The sequence below is a fragment of the Lygodium microphyllum genome, chromosome 21 (genome assembly GCF_053477565.2).
Source record: "Lygodium microphyllum isolate KBCC chromosome 21, Lygodium_microphyllum_v1.1.10, whole genome shotgun sequence".
Lineage (NCBI taxonomy): Eukaryota > Viridiplantae > Streptophyta > Polypodiopsida > Schizaeales > Lygodiaceae > Lygodium > Lygodium microphyllum.
The window spans coordinates 90896059-90915008 of NC_141155.1; positions in this window are offsets into that span (position 1 = coordinate 90896059).

Below are 18950 nucleotides of genomic sequence, written 5' to 3' on the forward strand. Positions count from 1 at the left end.
TACCTCTCAAATGAGTTTGCAAGGTTCCTGCAGAAGCATAGCATAAAGCAGCAATATTCATGCATTCATACCCCACAACAAAATGGAATTGTAGAAAGGAAAAATAGGCATATTGGAGAGGTATCTCGTGCCATGCTCGACGAAAAAGACTTGCCAAATTTTTACTGGGCTGAAGCAGTTGCTACAGCAGTCTACATAATGAACAGGACACCCACTGCAACAATACATGGGATGACTCCAGAGAAGAGGTATACTGGTAGGAAACCAGATATTTCTCATTTGAAGATTTTTGGTTGCATTGCTTATGTTCATGTGCCAGATGAGTTGAGATCCAAGTTGGATCCAAAAGCTGAGAAGTGCATCTTTATTGGTTACTCTCAGAAAGGGTATAGATCTATAATCCTTCTACTCGTAAGTTTACAGTGAGCAGAAATGTTGTTTTTGATGAGATGAGTAGCTGGTATAAACCAGTAAATGTGATTGATGATGTAGATGCACAAAATGGTAATACTGCACAGAATTCACAACAGCAGTCACAAAATATTAGTGGACCTGGAACATCCTCTAGCAGTGGTTCACATTCTTCGCCATGGGTAGGCAGATTGAGATCAGGAGAATCTTCTCAAACCTATGCAGATAGTGGTATTCAGGTATCATGAAAAGGAAAAGAGAAGGTAGATCAGCCCATGTTTGATGTGAATGCAGGTCACTCTTATGTGGATGGTGAATCCAGTGGCTCAGAACAGAGCATTGGTGATGAGTTGGGTATTCCTTCTATTGTTACACCTAGAGTAAGGAAGACCAGGGATGTTTTGAGAGCACCTGGGAGTGAACCTACTTTGCGCAGGTCTACCAGAGCTAGGTATCCTGTGGATAGGCTGAAATATGATGGATTTACAGCCATTCACTATGCCTATATGGTCAAAGTGATATAGGAACCAGAACCCACTTCTTTTGAGCAAGCCATGGGAAAAGAAAAATGGGAGAAAGCCATGGATGAAGAAATGGATGCCTTGGAAGCAAATGCTACATGGGAATTGGTACCGTTGCCTAAACGTAAGAATGCAATTGGCTGTAAGTGGGTTTATAAGGTGAAGCATAATGCAGATGGTTCTGTGAACAGATACAAGGCAAGATTAGTAGTCAAGGGGTATGCACAAACATATGTCATTGATTATGAAGAAACATTCAATCCGGTTGCAAGGATGGCAACCATAAGAGCACAAGATAGGACAGTATCTTATCACTATTGGCTTTCAGATTTTCAAGGCAGATTTCTCACTTTATGTGAGAAAAACAGAGAAAGATATTATGCTACTTGTCATTTATGTTGATGATTTGATTATGACAGGTGACAGTGATAAAGATATCCTTCATGTGAAAATGCTATTGAAGAAGAAGTTTGAGATGAAGGATTTGGGAGAGCTGTGTTATTTCTTGGGCATTGAGGTGATTAGATCACGAAGTGGGATACGGCTCTTGTAGAGGCAGTATGGATTGGACATGCTGTCCAAATATGGGATGACAGGCTGTAAGCCTATTTCAGTTCCTTTGGAGTAGAATGTGAAGCTGAGCGCAGATGCAGGTGAGCTTCTAGAAGACCCTACTATGTACAGACGCATAGTAGGAAGTTTGATTTATATGACTATTACCAGGCCAGATTTGAGCTATGTTGTTGGATTGGTAAGTCAGTTTATGCAGGCTCCAAGGAAACCACATTTGGATGTAGCTAGACGCATACTCAGGTATGTGAAGTCCACATTGCAGTATGGACTACTTTATGAGACTGGGGTTCAGATACAATTGCATGGATACACTCATGCTGATTGGGCTGGTAGTATTTCTGATAGACGATCTACCAGTGGATATGTGTTCTCTTTTGGGAGTGCTGCAGTCACTTGGAGCAGCAAGAAACAGCCTACAGTTGCCTTGTCGAGCACAGAGGCTGAGTACAGGGGTGCAGCAATGGCTGCATGTGAGGTAGCTTGGTTGCATAAGCTACTTTATGATATGCATCAGCCCCTACAGATGGGCCAATTGTCATTTATTGTGACAACATGAGTAGTATACACTTGGCAAATAACCCAGTCTATCATGCTAGAACAAAGCACATTGAGGTGCATTATCACTATGTGCGGGAGAGGGTTTTACTAGGTCTTATTGATCTAGTTTATGTCAGCACAGAGGATCAGGTAGCTGACATATTTACAAAGGCATTAGGTGTAGAGAAGTTGCACAAGTTCAGAGATCTGCTTGGTGTGTAGGAATTGGGATTGAGCTCGAGGGGGAGTGTTGAGATATCGAGCTCCACTCGTGATATGCCAGGGTGACCGTTGTGTATTTATGTCATCGACTTGTTAGCTGTAGATGCAGTTGGTACACCGCCCATGAATAATAGCTAGATGATAGCTATCCTTATCTACTCTAGTTCGTGGCTCAGTTAGTATGCTACCTTAGTTAGTTGAGTTTGGTTTGAGACCCATATATAGGGTTCTTCTATTTCTATGTACTTGAGTTCTTTTGGCTTACACAACTAAGAAGAGGAAAACTGCTTTCAGCCTCCACCTTTGTGTGTATTTCCCCATTGTGCAAGCAAGAAAGCTACAAGTGAGACTCCTTCCTTCTCTTCCACAATCTTGACACGGCTAGATTTGAGTTATGCAGTTGGGCTCATAAGTCAGTTTATGCAGAAGCCCAGGAAGCCACATTTGGATGGTGTTAGGTGGAATATGAGATATTTAAGTCCACTGTAGATTATGGGCTATTCTATATGAGAGATAAACCCTTGAAACTGGTTGGATACACAGATGCGGATTGGGCAGGATGCTCATATGATCGCAGATCTACGAGTGGTTATGCTTTTGGCTTTGGAAATGGCATGATCAGCTAGAGCAGCAAGAAGCAACCAACAGCTGCATTGTCTAGTACTAAGGCAGAGTACAGGGGTGCTGCATTGGCAGCGTGTGAGATTTCATGGCTGCTCAATCTTATGGCTGATTTGGATATCTAGGTGGATGCTCCAGTGACCTTATTATGCGACAATCTCAGTAGTATACTCCTGGCAACGAATCCAGTATACCATGCTAGGACAAAACACATAGAGGTACACTACCATTTTATCAGAGAGATGGTCCTTGCAGGGAGAGTAGATCTTATGCATGTGAAGACTGATGAACAGGTTGCAGATATCTTTACCAAGTCTTTGGGTAAAGATAAGTTTAGTAGTTTTATACAGCTACTTGGAGTTCATCAGATGATTTGAGCCTGAGGGGGAGTGTTAGAATATCAAGCTCATATTATTCTCCTGTTAGTATATATAACTGACAATAGCCTTGTCCAGCTGTATCAGCAAGTGTGGGACATTAAATAAGTCGGTGGTCTTAGACCCAGTGTGAATGGTCCTACAGACCTTAGTACTATTGTATACACTTACTCTATGTGTGTGGTTATGAGATAATGAATGAATGGAAGAAGGAGAGAGCATGCTTACTCTTCACTCTATCTCTGTCTCTCTCAATCTCAACATTCTAACCTTCCCTAGCATATCTCACATAGTCATGAATATTTAAAAAATTAAGAGGTTTACCTGTTGAAGGATCCTTGGGATAAATATTTCCATTCATCCACAAATCTATATGTTTCTTTCCTTGAGTTTGCAATCTGTTGGCCTCCATCTCATCTGTTAGTACTCGACGATGTGTACTTCTCTAAGATGAATAAATTGGATCTATTTGGATGGTAAGTTTGTACTTGTTTGTGCTCACATATGTATTACTTGTAGAGGTATTGCTAAACATTTTAGCAAATCAACAACAAATGAATCTCATAGTGATAAGAAAGTGAGCACAAAGAAGAGAATGGAGAAAGAGCGTGTGAAAAGAAGACGTGGGAGTAGACAAACATGATATAGGTGGACATTTCTCGAAAATACAAATTCTCCCAAGTTCCAAGACAAACATGACCGAAAAGGTGACCCTAACATAAATTAAAGATGAGGGACAATTAATGACCTCTTCAATGAATTCAATATTCTCTCATTAATCACATCTGAGCAACCAAATTTGGTAGTTTCATTCCAAGATGATAACCCAATATGTCAGATCAAAGCATAGAGAGTTTCACCCTAATTTTGGTCCAAGGAGGTTTCCTACCCAAAGCTACAGAGGAAGACAGTCTAGTGGTGGGCAAAGATCACAAGTAGAATACTATAGATGTAGAGAAAAGGGTCATTTCTCCCCAAATTGTCCAAACCCTAGAAGGTCCATGGACTACAAGTCCTTATGTAGTTGATGAGAAGGAGAAGGCCATACTCCTAAAGATTATTCCAGTCCAACTCTTGCAAAGGCTAATACAACTGATAAGTAGTATGTAGAAAGATCAAGAGCTAGCCTTCAAGTTGGTGGAATTGGAGATGATTGTAGTTATGCATACAAAAAAAGGGAGCCAATAATTCTAAAAGAAAACGTTCCACCTATAAAAATTGTGAATTTCAAGCTTTCAATAGAGCCATAAAGTAGTATAGTACAAGATAATGTAGTACACAACATTCTAGTGCCACAGAAGAATATAGAGATAGTTCAGGATGACAAACCAGAGATCCAAGAGATGGAATAGGTGGATATACCTCCAATAATAAAATATGTGATGATGTAGCCATTGATTGAAGAAATAGAAAAAATCAATGTAGACATTGTCCTATTTCCTAGTTGATTGAAGAAACCAGTGGATCCCATCAAAGAGTATGACTTGGAGAAAGACTTGAATACCTTTTGCCCAAACCTAACATTCTACCAATTGTTGACGTTGTTCCCTAATGGTTAAAAGAAACTTAAAATCATCCTGATGGAGAGATGTCAGTTAAGGATTGCTCCCTCAATTGCAACTAAGTCCCTAGAGCCTATAAAAGAAGTAGATGTGGCCAACACCTTCCGCACTCCAAAGAATGGCCTTTGGATAGAAGACTATTTCATTGCAAGTGCATTGATAGATGGAGGCTCTTTAGTGAACATCATGATGGATGTGATTATGAAATATCTAGGCTTGTAAGGCATGAAACCTATTCAATGGCTCATCAAACTAGTTGATCAAAGCATAATCAAGGATTTAAGCATCCTTCCTTATGTCAAGACCACAACTACATAAAGAGATTACTAGATGACATACTTGGTGGTAAAGCCTAACTCTTATGGAAAACCTTACATTTTCTTACTCGAAAGACCATGGCTGTTTGAAGCTATGATTGGTTTAAAGAAATCCTAATCTTAGGTAGGGGACATAACAAAGTGGTACCGGAGCTCTATGATATACAAAAAGGCCATGGATTCACCTTCATAGAAGTCTCATTCAACTCTTTCAATGAAGGAGGATAGAACATCAATTGAAGAAGAAGTTGCTAAAAGGAAAATTTTCCAAAGAATCTTGAAGCATAATCCCTAATAGTGGACAGTGAAAGCTATCTTCTCAAATATGCAAATGGGCGAATACCTCCTACCAAAACCAATAATGACTTTTGACATAACCTTTGACAGTGAGATAGATGTATGGATGTACTACTCTCCCTGTTACATAGCCATAGTAGAGTTAGAGACATAGACAGAAGCAAAAACTGAGAGCATGCTCTTCTCTTACAAATCTTATATAGAAGTAGAGATAGAGCCTAAAGAGGACAATGATGGATATGAAGATGAAGTTAATAAAAGAAATGAAGAGCAAGAATCCATTCCATTCAAAGAGAATGTCCATGAGGACATGACTAAGGCTTCAAAGGATGAAGAACCCCTAGATAATGAACCATGCCAATGTGCACCAACCCCACAGCATCAGAGAACCTCAGAAGGGCCCTATCATGTTACATTCCTAGATGCATCCTTAGAAGATGAATCATTAACTAAAGAATTGAGTATTCCACAACTCACATCAAAGACAATCCTCATTTCATTTTAGCATCCAAAAGGGTTTGTAGAGTTGTAGTTGAAAGCAAAGAAAGATAGTTCTAGTGGAGAATCAAAGGAAAAAGCTACTCCCTTGAAAGAGTCAAATTTGTATCTAGAAGAAATCCATGGAACCTTCATCAAAGAGGTAGAAGGTGAAAATTAGTTGACTTTTATTGATTATGTAGATTGCATGGAAATATATCTCAAAGTGAACAATAGCATTCTAGAAGAGGAGCTATTGACCCTTTTGTTAACCCTCAAACAATAAGGTGGAAAAGCCAGAAAATCTAAAGCAGAAGACAAGGCCAAGGAAAAAGTGAAACAGAAGATGAAGGCGCACCAAGAAGAATCTGGAAACACAAAAAGTGCAGAAAATTCCTAAATCAAGGAAAAATGCACACGAGAAAAAGCGTGAGTCTATACTTTTGTAAAAAAGTGCAAGGCACACCATGATTTATTTTAAGAGTGCTAGGCTCTCACCCGTGCAATTTGTAAAGGTGGTTGGGCGGTAGGAAGGAAGCTAGGAAGATAGAAGAACAATGGGACAAAGGGCCTAAGCAAGGCCATGTAAAAAAGGGGATAAGGGGATGATCGCCCAAAAGGGATTTAGGGTTTTGTATATAAAGTTGAAAAGTGAATGAGAAGCTCATTCTTGTGTGTGGAAAAAAGCTTCTTCTTCTTCTTTCCTTCTTGCTTGTGCTTGAGAGAGGGAGTGAGTGAGTGTAAGGGAGTAAGAGAGTGAGTGTGTGAGAGTGAGGGATCAAGGAGAAGAAGCTCTCCATCTCCTCTCTTCATCTTCTTATCTTCTCTACTCTTCTCTTATCTCGCGCGGCTATGGAGGATGGAGCTTGTTTGAGAGGGATAATTGAGGTTGCTTGAGCTTGCCTCAAGGATCGTGGAGCTACTGGCATGCACGGGAGAGGAGGGTATTAGATTAGGCATCAAGGTAAGCTCACTACACCCCATAGGTGGGGAGGGTGCGTCGGCTATGTGAGAGGTAGCCATGGCCGCTCGGCTTGAAATGCTTGACCAATAAGCAGTCTATAGGTCTCAGGGGTTGAGCTTGAAGCTCCCTTCATTTTGGTTCCATTGTCGGGACCAACATAATAGAGCCTTGAGCACTGTGCGCTTTGAATCGAGCATAGAAGTAGGGGTTTCAGCCCAAACTAGTGCTTGAGATAGATAGGAGATTTAGGTGGTTTGATCTTCAGAACAAGTAAGTACTTTGGTTTGTTGTTGAGTAGACAAGTAGGTAAATAAAACTCAACCACTATTTTTTATTTTTGTTGCGTTAGGATAGGATTAGGACCAAGGAAATAGGGAAAACAAAAGGGTCTTCTGCTATTGAAAATAGGCTAAAAATAGGGAAAAACGGGCATAAAATCTAAATCTTGAGTAGATGGGTGCAAGAGGGGCAACCATAAGGTTGAAGGAACTTGAGGAGGGCAATAAGAGGCTCAAAAGGTCAGGGGAAGCCTCATTTTGCAGTTAGACATTGAGAGAGAGAGCTTGAGAGAGAGACTGTGAGTGCAGGTACAAAAGGGATTTGATCTTATCATTTTGCTATTGCCCAACCATTCTAGGTATTCCTTGACCTTCTCTGAGTTGTGCTTGTTTGATCTCGAAAGTTGGAGCTTGTACTAGGACCCCAACACATAGCATTCGTCATTCGCGCCCTCGCGACTGCGCCACAACAAACGTAGTCGGACCAGGCTACAGCTGTCTGAGTCCCAGAATTGAACACTCAAACTGTCTGACTCTCGGACTTGAATCACTCTACCAGTCAGACCGTCCGACTCGGATACACCACCTTAGAGTCGGACTACCCGGTCCAATCGGACCAACTAAGTGATTGGAACATCCGACTCTACTAGTAGGACCCTGCCACGTGCTAGTAGGACCCATTTTGAGACTCAAAGCAACTACGCAATCAGATTGTCCAACTCTACCAGTCGGACACTACTACGTGCCAATAGGACCCATTTTGAGTCTCGGACCACCTGGTCCGATTGAACAGTCCAACTCTACCAATCAGACCAATTCCAGCAGTCGGATCACCCAAACTTGGATGATCCGACTCCAAGAATCAAACCACCAAGGCAGAACATTTTAACTAGTAAGTGAGCCACCTCCTCAGGCAAAGGCCACTTCGAACACATCCCCAAACATCCCTGAGTACTTGACCTGGCTCTCAAAAGCCAAAAATTGGAGAGGCCACACTTGGGCAGCCTAAAGTCAACCTCTAGTAGCAGGCCATAGAACAAACGAGGCTTAGAGTTGAAACGGATCCTCAGATTCCAATACGGCCTTGACGGAGTAGTGTAGAGTGTGCAGCAGAGACCCTAGACAGGATGAGAGGACAGCCGGGAAATGAGCTTAGAGTCATATTAGGCTATGAACAAAAGGGGAAAAAGCGAAAACTACATTGTTCATTTTGCATTTGCATCCCACACTGATTTCATCATTTAAAGTGCACTAAAAGGGAGAAAGCCTGATTTGGCACTATGCACTCGAAAGCATTAAGCACAAGTGTGAATAAAACTCGAAACTCCTTTCAGTAACAAGGAACTCACATAGAATCATAATAATTCAAAGAACCCACTAGTAGGAGCAGACCCTGAGATATAGCTGGGTGCCATAGAGCCTCGTTAATAGGACTTCGAATCCCTGCAAAGGGGGCTCTCCACACCTCCCCCAAGTAGGTTGGAGAGAAAACATGCACTGTGACAGGTCCTCCAAATTAGACCATGGTGTAGTAATGGCTTTACACAAGCATGGATTCTCACTTGCAAAGGAGCAACCAAAAGCCCATACCTGAACAAAGACAAACAGAGAACCTAGAACTTCAATGGGCCAATCTAACCAACAAGAGCAAAAAGGCCACACCACAAAAACACGTATGTGTTGCTTTGGGACTGCATCTAGTCAAAGTAGAATGGAACAACATCAAGCTACAACTGCGAGAATGACTAAACATGACAGTCTTAATGATAGATGCACCTTGAATGACACTGCATAGAAAACCCAAGAAATCAGTGGAGAATCCACATCTGGTCGTATAATCGGGGACTCAAGGGCATGTATCAGAAGGCTTGAATTTACAAGCCAAGACCTGGAAGACCAAGACATAGTACCGCCTGCTTATCTTAGGGTCAAATTCACCACAGAAAGGGTGCATTGTGCCGACGCTCTCATCGACAAAGGAGCTGATTTTAATATCTTAACCTATGAAGCATGGACCCTAATAGGCCAACCAGATCTCACACTAACTAATGCAACTCTTAACCCTTATGGGGGACACCCACAAGCACTTATAGGGAAGTGCAACATCCTTGTAACCATTGAGATTTAAAGCTTGTCTATCATATTCCATGTCCCTCCAAATAGTGCTAATTTTGGAAAGGAAACCCTCCTAGGATGACCCTTCAAAAGGGCGATGAAGTGTGAGACCGATTATGTAGCACAGAGGATACACTTGATGCTATCGGGTGTGAGGATAATCACAACCTTTAGCAAGGGTGACCTCATTAAACCTCAAGGGATAGACACGGAATGTTCTGACATACTAGGCAAGCCTAGTAACAAGAGTAAGGACTTGTTGAAAGAGTTGATACAAGCACATGTTGAACAGAGAGAACTAGTGAGCGAGGCCATGCTTGAAACAAGAAGGTCAGGAGACAATGCCAAGGATAGGCTTTGGAGTTACAAATATTGTAGAAGATCACAAAAGAAACCCAGGCCTTACAGAAGGCATCGATGGAGAGTTAGCACAATGCCGTGATGGATATCCAAAGCGTTGCTATATGCTCAAGGGTATTACGTAGGTAACCGATGGATTTGGATACCAAAGTTAGCTGAAGGCCAGATCGTACCAAAAGTAGCAAAGCGGAGGAGGAAATCTAAACGAAAAACCAAGTTTTGAGTCAAAAACATTGGAGTGACCGAGTCCCTCATGATCGAAATCAAGAAACCAAACGGGACTATTCAAAGGGTAGATCCTCAACCTAGCATGCTAGATAAGAAAATATCAGATGTAATCGTTGAGGGTATGCAAAAGCCACTAGTGCCCAAGGAGCCTTTGATTTCCCAAGTGGATAACAAGCATCATAAGCACAACATTGCTCATGGCAAGGTTAAATGCTCAACAACGCAAATGGCGGAATCATCTAACAGCCACGAGCAAATCTCCCAGCCATTATCAAAGCCACCTAAGAGTCTCAAGTCTCCTATAACCTCTTTCCCTAAATGAACATAAGAAGCATAACAGCAGTCATCAAGTGTAGCTGCTCAGTCCCAATCTCTATCTTCATCCAAGCTTCTAGGTGTCCAAGAGGTGGGACATGACACCACCCGTAGCTCTTGGCCTAAGGATATGACTATGCAATCTAATGTGAATATATCAATTGAGGCTTGATTTGCACAAGTGAATGCTCAAAGGGCAACAAAAGACACAACCACTTCCAATCTGCCTAAGGACCTTACACCACAATCTACTAATAGTAGCCAGTCCATTGAACTAGCCATTACTACTTCCAATCAGGAATCACAGCAGTCACAGCCTTTGGCCGTGATGACATCTTTGATGGAAGGTGTCCTTGGCCATTCACCTGTGAAAGAGGTGTCGCAACTAACATCTTTGACACCCTTGGCACTGCCAAATCACCTGAATCCTAGGCTGGAGGGGAGATCTCCCAAAGAGGTGGCCAAAAAGAGGGCACATCTGACCAATCAACCTAGCAAGGCTATTCAATAGGCTGCAGCCATGTCCCATAAGGACACACTAGAGAAAGAGAATGTTGAGCCCCAACCAAACACATCAACGGTTGACTTGGTTTAGGGTCCTGAGTCCTTAAAGAATGCACCGCAATTGCCCAAGAAAAAGAGGAGAAAACAACAGCAGCTACTAGCAGCTGTAAACACCAAGAAGATTAAGACTAAGAGCGCTGATAAGCTAAGGAATAAAGCATCAAGTCCATCTACCAATGAGCCCATTGCCATGTCTCCTAATAGCGGTGAAACCTCAAGCACATCCGTGTGCTCTGAAAAATCAAAGCAACCGTTACCATTAATGGTTGCTTGCAACACTCAATCCACCGACAACAGAATTCACACTGACCAATCAAGAGTGAATACAACACTGTCACAACAGGGTGACAAGACAATAGGGTCACATCCAAGGAGAACCATGATACAATAATAGCAAGGCCTCCGGAGAAACATGGAAACCCCGAGAGCATAAGCAATCCTAGTATTGACCAATCTTGATCATCTAGGCCTTAGCCCTCGGCTATGCTAAAACCTAGGGAAACTCCTAGAACCTTGCATAAGATAGCAACTGAGAAAGCCCTCATTGAACATAGAAGTGAGCAGAATGCTTAACTAAGTTGGATGCTAAGCTCAAAGTGTTTTCACGTGTCTATGTCCTTGCAGACATAAGCACATTCCCTGGGGAGCAGCTCAAAGAATACTTGCCATTTCCCCTATCCTGGGAAGAGCAAGAACCTCTTGATGAGCACTATGGCAGGCTCCTACATGAATGCATGCGACTGATTTCTGATGAGGAAGCTGAATAACTATGCTTAACTGTGACATTCAATGATGTGCTCTGCCAACCAAATTTCTTAGAGATAGAGCAACTAAAGTGACAATCAAAGGGTCGAAGTCAATTTGAAAAGTGTTGGTTTGAAAACCGTGTTACAATGGCCGAACTGGGAGCCCATATTATGACAGTCTTAGAGGAGCAATTGGCCAAATGGCGGTCTCAAAGAGATCCAACCTACGTTGTGCCAACTTCCTTTCAAGTGCTAACTGCCATTCGGGGTATGAACTTAGCTGAAACTAGCCAAGAAAACTCTCAATTTGATAAGGTTCTCACTGAGGAGGAGCTATATGTTGCAAGTAGGCTCGGACAAGGTACCATGCTACTTGATGTTGCAAAATATCTATTGTTATTGAGTAAGCTGCCACGAGTACTGGATGTGTGTGCCACACTCCAGTACAATCCTGAGTTCTACAATCGGTTTTTATCCTCACGAAGTGACATGGATTCGTAAATATGTACATAAATGAACAATGAGTTTTGTGACCCTGTATAGATAATATTGACACACTCAAGCAGTGATAGTCAAGTGCAAGGAGAAGAGTTGGGTTTGACATGCTGAGCTCCTCAGGTCCTCCTCTCACCACACATCTAAAAATCATGTGACCATTCCCTCCAGGTGACCATTCCCTCCAGGTGGAGGGCATGCAACCCTCGTTACTGCCATAGGAAGCCTTGACCAACATCTCTGATGGCGTACATAGGGCCCGTCCCCTTCTATACACCTTTTCCCTTTTTGTTCTATCCTTCCGGGGACGAGCCCTACTCCACTCCATCACAACCAGTCCACGCAAGTTAGCATAATCCAAGATCTGCTAATGGCTAGAATACACTCCGCAATATTGAAGCAGCAGGAGAAATATCATCATGGGGCCATCCCTCTACAACAAACATTGCATGCCTCACCTCACCCCTCCTCCTCATTAGTGCTTGATAATCCACTATTTAATCCCTTTCGTGCAAATAATTGTATCCTACCTCAAAGCCTAACCTTGGTTCACATTTTGCAGATTTTCCCATAGTAGCCATCATGGAGCAGACAATGCAATTAGCCAGCAAGGAAGCTCTCGGTTATCGGAGGAAGTATAAGGCACTAGTGCCTCCACCAGAATGCTATGTGTCTACTCTAAAGAGGAATGCACCGAAAAGAGGCCCCAAGAGACACTGCCCAGGATGTAGGCTGAAAACTCCCCAAGCCAAGAGGACGAAGGCTCAAGGGAGCACCCGGGTGTAGCAACACCGGTCGTGCAATCCCCCACCAGACGCTCGGGCACCATGAGCTCAAAATAGGAGAAGGAGGCTAGAAACAAGTAGGAATTTGATGAAATTTTTAAAAGCATTCTTGAAATAGATGTAGCCAGGGACTACACCATTCGGGTCCCCGACCGATATCTTCCTTGCCCAGCCTCATGGGAGCCCCTCACCAGCATAGCCCCAGTTGCCCGACCACTAGAACTCACCCCGCCTCATACAAATAGAATAGCCCCCATGATTGTATAAGCCTCTTAACAAAGGCCATCTTGCCATAACTTTTTGTCCTTAAGTGGTTAAAAGGGCAGGCTCCCTAACTGTACAAACCTCCCTTACCTACTACTAATATATGCCACATCTTTAACAAAGCACTGATGATATGCATCGCAGTTAGCACCATAGGATTTTGATAAAGTAATATCTTTTTGTTTTACATATGTTCATTATAATTGATACATGTGACTTGCATATACTCTCACGAAGTATCAAGTGGATGCAGGATGACACAAGTCTTTGTACGAAAGTGTTCAATGCTCAAGTCACCGCAAGATCACCAACCTCACAAAGAGCCATGATGAAGCCACACCACCAAAGGTGAAAATCACCCTGGCCGATCGCCCACATTGCATGGCCCAAAGCATGATCAATGGCCACTCTCTCCTTCTGGGTCAAAATCTACATTGGCACTCATGGTAGTTGTTACTACAATTGTACCAACATCGCAAAGAGGTTTTGCAAAATCTCCAGTGTCTCTCTCCATCTCAACAATTGTTCCTCTAGCAACAAGGCTAGGACACAATCATCACTGTAATATCTAGTTTCACAAGCTTTGAATCTCGATATTTCCCAATCCAATTGAAAGGCTGATAGCCTCAAAGTATTGCAATGGTTGTACTAATGTTATTCTTTAAAAAAAGGGGGGGGGGGAGAAAAGAAGCACCCACTATCACAGCACAGTACATAGGGGTCCTCAAATTAGGTACGCCCAGTGACCTTGGTCGACTGGCTCCATTGTCCCTAGTGCCCTAGTCCTCTACAAGGCCCCCACATTTGTTAAGGGCACATCAAGGGTAGGACATACCTAGGGGGTTTGTCTTGCTTATGGTTAGACCTGTCACTTTGACCTATTTGCACGATTCCTTTTTGCACTCCACCTTAATACCATTGCAATCAATCGTAGTATGCAATGCATGAACAATCATGTAAAGTACACCGTACTCGTCAAGCAATACAAGTAGCTACCTACTACTGAAAGTACAATGTCGTTGAGCTCAACCATGCTACATTGTGTTGTCACATCACAAATGATGTCTCATGCACCTTCTTGTGTACTTCCCCTCACCATTGACAACTTTTCTACCTCACTGAACCCTTGCTTCCTCCACATGTTGCTACGAGGAATCAGACCCGCGGTCTTCGAACTATGTGATATCTAAGTATGCATGTGCACTCACATAATATCTGCACCACCACAATATATATACAGTTTGGGTCCTCAAGTGCAGGACAATAATCTTAGCTTGCTAAGAGTTCAACCTGTCTCCCAAACTAATCAACACTATGTCTTGTGCATGATAAGAAGACTAGCACTAACCTCAGGGAGAGACCACATATAAAGTTTTTTAATTGTAGGTATTGCAAACTCTGACGGAAGTACTGTCAGCTCTTCATCAGCACTCCACTCTGAATTCATATCCTTCATCATCCTGCAAGCTCACCAAAGAATCGTTGCCCGCCCCAACATCAATACCTGTGCCAACCCATGAATGCAACCCAACAAAAACCGCGGTCCTATCCCCAACCTCAACACCCCTATCACCAACCAACCAAGCCAACAAAGTGCCACCAACTACCTTCATCCGCACCACCACTAAAACTTCTCCAACGCCCGCCATAGCAGTCCCTTCCATCCACATCTTCGGTGCATGCCAAAGCCTGCTACCTATGACACTCATCTAGGAGGGGGGTAATGTTAACCCTCAAACAACAAGGTGGAAAAGCTGGAAAATCTAAAGCAAAAGACAAGGCCAAGAAAACAGTGAAATAGAAGACAAAGGCGCACTAAGAAGAATCTAGAAACACAAGAAGTGCACAAAAGTCCTAAATCAAGGAAAAGGGCACACAAGAAAAAGTGCCAGTCTATACTATTATAAAAAAGTGCAATGCGCACCATGATTTATTTTAAGAGTACGGGCTCTCACCCGTGCAATTTGTAAAGGTGGTTGGGCGGTAGAAAGGAAGCTAAGAAGATAGAAGAACAATGGGACAAAGGGCCTAGGCAATGACTGGCCATGTGAAAAAGGGGATAAGGGGTGACCGCCCAAAAGGGATTTAGGATTTTGTATATAAAGTTGAAAAGTGAATGAGAAGCTCATTTTTGTGTGTGGCAAAAAGCTTCTTCTTCTTCTTCTCTTCTTCTTGCCTTCTTGCTTATGCTTGAGAGAGGGAGTGAGTGAGTGTGAAGGAGTGAGGGAGTGAGTGTGTGAGAGTGAGGGATCGAGCAGAAGAAGCTCCCCATCTCCTCTCTTCATCTTCTTATCTTCTCTACTCTTCTCTTGTCTCGCGGGGCTATGGAGGATGGAGCTTGTTGGAGAGGGATTGAGGTTGCTTGAGCTTGCATCAAGGATCGTGGAGCTACCTGTGCACGGGAGAGGAGGGTACTCAATCAAGCATCAAGTTAGGCTCACTACACCCCATAGGTAGGGAGGGTGCGTCGGCTATGTGAGAGGTAGCCATGGCCACTCGGTTTGAAAGGCTTGACCAATAAGCTATCCGTAGGTCTCGGGGGTTGAGCTTGAATCTCCCTTCACCTTCATAACCTATTGAAGGAGAATCAGAGGCACTCATTTTCTAAACAAGATCATGAAAGAGCTAATAAAGATCTTCAAGATCCGCCATCGTAAGTCCACACCCTATAATCCCAAAGCCAATGGCTAAGTTGAAGTCACCAATCACATCCTTTGTTCGATCCTCACAAGGATAATTGCTGCAGATCGCCATGATTGGGATGATCGGCTTACAAAGGCCTCTAGGTGTATAGAACCTCCCATAAGGCCACAACAGAATAGGTATATTTCCAACTCATCTAAGGTATAAAAGTCATTTTCCATGTTGAGCTAGATTTGCACTCTTTGAGAATGGATTTCATATAATGATACGGAGATGTAGAGTCCATATAATATAGTCTCCTACATTTAGAATATCTAAACAAGACTCAAAGGATAGCCTTACAGGGTATGGAAGCTACACATGCTCGACACAAAGTTTACCATGATGTTTTCATTAAACAAAAATAATTCAAAGAAGGTGACCTTGTCCTTGTCTACGATTCGCAATTTGAAAAGTTTTCTAGAAAGCTTCAATAGTGCTAGATTGGTTCTTCCAAGGTACTTGTAGCCCTAATAGATCTATAAGCCATAGACATATCTAATGATCCCTTCTTGATCAATGGCTATTGCCTAAAGAAATATTTTCCTCCCTAGGGATCTTGATAATCATAGTAGATAGCTCCTATTTCCCTTTGGTGTTGCTCGTCAATTCTTCTCATGCTACTTCTGATAGTCACCATCATGTGGATTTTGTTGATGAAGTGGATGAATTCTACTATACCATCTGTTGCAGCTCCTATCCCAATTCTGTTCCCCTTCCTTCTAATCCAATAGATGTGGCATGGATGGTCGTGAATACTAGTATTCTTGCTATATATATATATATATATATATATATATATATATATATATATATATATATATATATATATATATATATATATATATATATAAGTTATGGAAGAAAAGGACTTTGATCCCTACCATGCCAACATACTCTTCAAGAAAATGTGAAAATACTATTAGGAGTAGGGAGAACAAAAAAAAATAGAAGAAAATAAACAAACAAATAAATAAAATATTATGGAAGAAAATAAAGAAATTACATAATATCATAATAGGTCTCACTCCAAGAAAAGCCCTTGGACGAAAAGCTGGTTATGAAAAAGGTGGTGACACCCTATAGTCCAAATACATTACATCTCCTGATGATCTTTTAGGATATAGTTCCAAAGCCACCTCCCTTGGTGCACTGTGTCCCTATTACTTTAGTCTATTGACTCCTACAATAGACCGAAGATCTTTTTACAATCCAAGTTAATTTATTGGCTACCTCCCTGGGTACACCTCTTCTTCAACAAATATTTAGCATCATTGACAAGTCGAAGCTGATCTTCATCTCGATAACCATTGAGAGTGATGTGAGCTTTCATCCTAATAAGATGAGGATATGAGTATGGACTATCCTCTATATTCATCAACAGAGCATGAGATAAAGGATGGAGTGAGTAGCCAGTCTTTTTCCCTTCAATATAAATGAGAGGTGAGTTGTGTGAATGGAATGTCACACACATGGGATGGGCCTCTCACTACACAAAGCACAATTTGTTCTATGCACGGTAGTATGAAGCTCCTCGACCTTCCTTCTTGCACAATATGCCAGTATAGGGGGGGGATGCACTACTGCACTATCAATTGCACACAAGAAGGCATACAACCTTTGTACAAGTGACATTGAGGATCATATTAATGGGTGTCAAGAATCAAACTGCCCCCCTGTATTTATCAACCAAGCATGAGATAGGGGGGGAGAGGGGGGAGCAGAATGTGAGTAACCTTCTATTTCCACTAATAGAGAGGTGAGGATTGAGAGACATTACGGCAACTGGTGAGGATTAGGTACATTCTGATTTTCCCTTGCACACAAGATGGGCCTCTACAACCATAGTAGGACATATCACTTTGTTTTATATGCACTACACCACAAGGCTCCTTGGCCTTTCTTCTCACACCTATGCCAAATAGGGTGGGATACACTTTGGTACCATTAATTATGCACATTGGCATACTCTCTCTTTGCCCTTCCTCTTGTCTATTTCTAAATTGGATGTGAGTTTTGGATTCCTATCATCCCTCTTTGAGTGATGAGAGTCATGGGGTAAGAGACTGCTCTATCATTCTAACATGAATGACTATTGAGTGGAATGTTATATTCTTCATCACAATGACAAATTGATGGTCTTCATCAATAATGCTACCTCGTTGGGTGTTGTTGCATGGTTCCTATCATGATTGGAGCGTGCTATGCCGAGCCATGGTACCTCTTGCAAGTCAACTCTGACCCCCGATGAGCACCATAGTGATTGTTTACATCAACAACTAGCAAAACAAGCTAACCCTACTCTTGTGTATGTGTGTGTATGTTATGTTATCACAATCCACTCATGTATCAGTGTATGGGCTGTGTTGGTCGTTACACCTGATTCAGTAAAGTCATAAGTGTGAGGATGTGTAAACCCATGCGAATACCATTTACATTTGACTGATAGAACCCATTTCTTTTTCTAAACCTTGCTGGGTTCTTGTCCCACTCATATTTAATGTCACACCCTGAACCAGAGGGCTTTCCCCCTTTCTTTTTGCACTTTTTTATTTGCACATTTTCTATGTGCACACACTGTACATTTATTGGAACTAAACTCTCTCACAATCCTATTTATCCCTTTGAATTGGATGTTTTCCATTTTATAGCCCTCTATTTTGAGCAATAGTTCATAAGTTATTAATTTTTGAAGGATTTATGAGAATTATTTTTTTCGCATCAGAATGAAGATTTGATGTGATAGCACTGACCCTTCCCTTTTCTTAGAATTTTTCATTTTGATAACCTATCATTCTGACACACAAATTGGCTACCATTGATTTTTACGTGTTTGTGGGTATTTTTCTAATATATCTTTGTCATTTTCTCATGTAAATGTATTTTATTTTCATCAACTGTGTCTAACCTGATAGGCCTCTACAACTCATCAAACTAGAACTTATTTCTTTTTCTTGATTCGTGGTTTGGCATAAAGATTTCTTGTTATTAAGTTTTGATTGTGTTTTCTTCTGTCTTTTTGTTATTTTTTCTATGTGAACACACCCCACTGCCACTAGAACCACATTTTCACCTGACATCCCTATCGAACACTTCCACCCCAATATTTGTCATTTCTATCATACTCTGTTTTGACTTAGGGATTTCCCCGAATTACTTTTCTAATTCCTTCTATATATGTTTTTATGATGTTTTTTCATGTGAATCTGCCATTTTTCCATTCGAACTATGTTTAGACT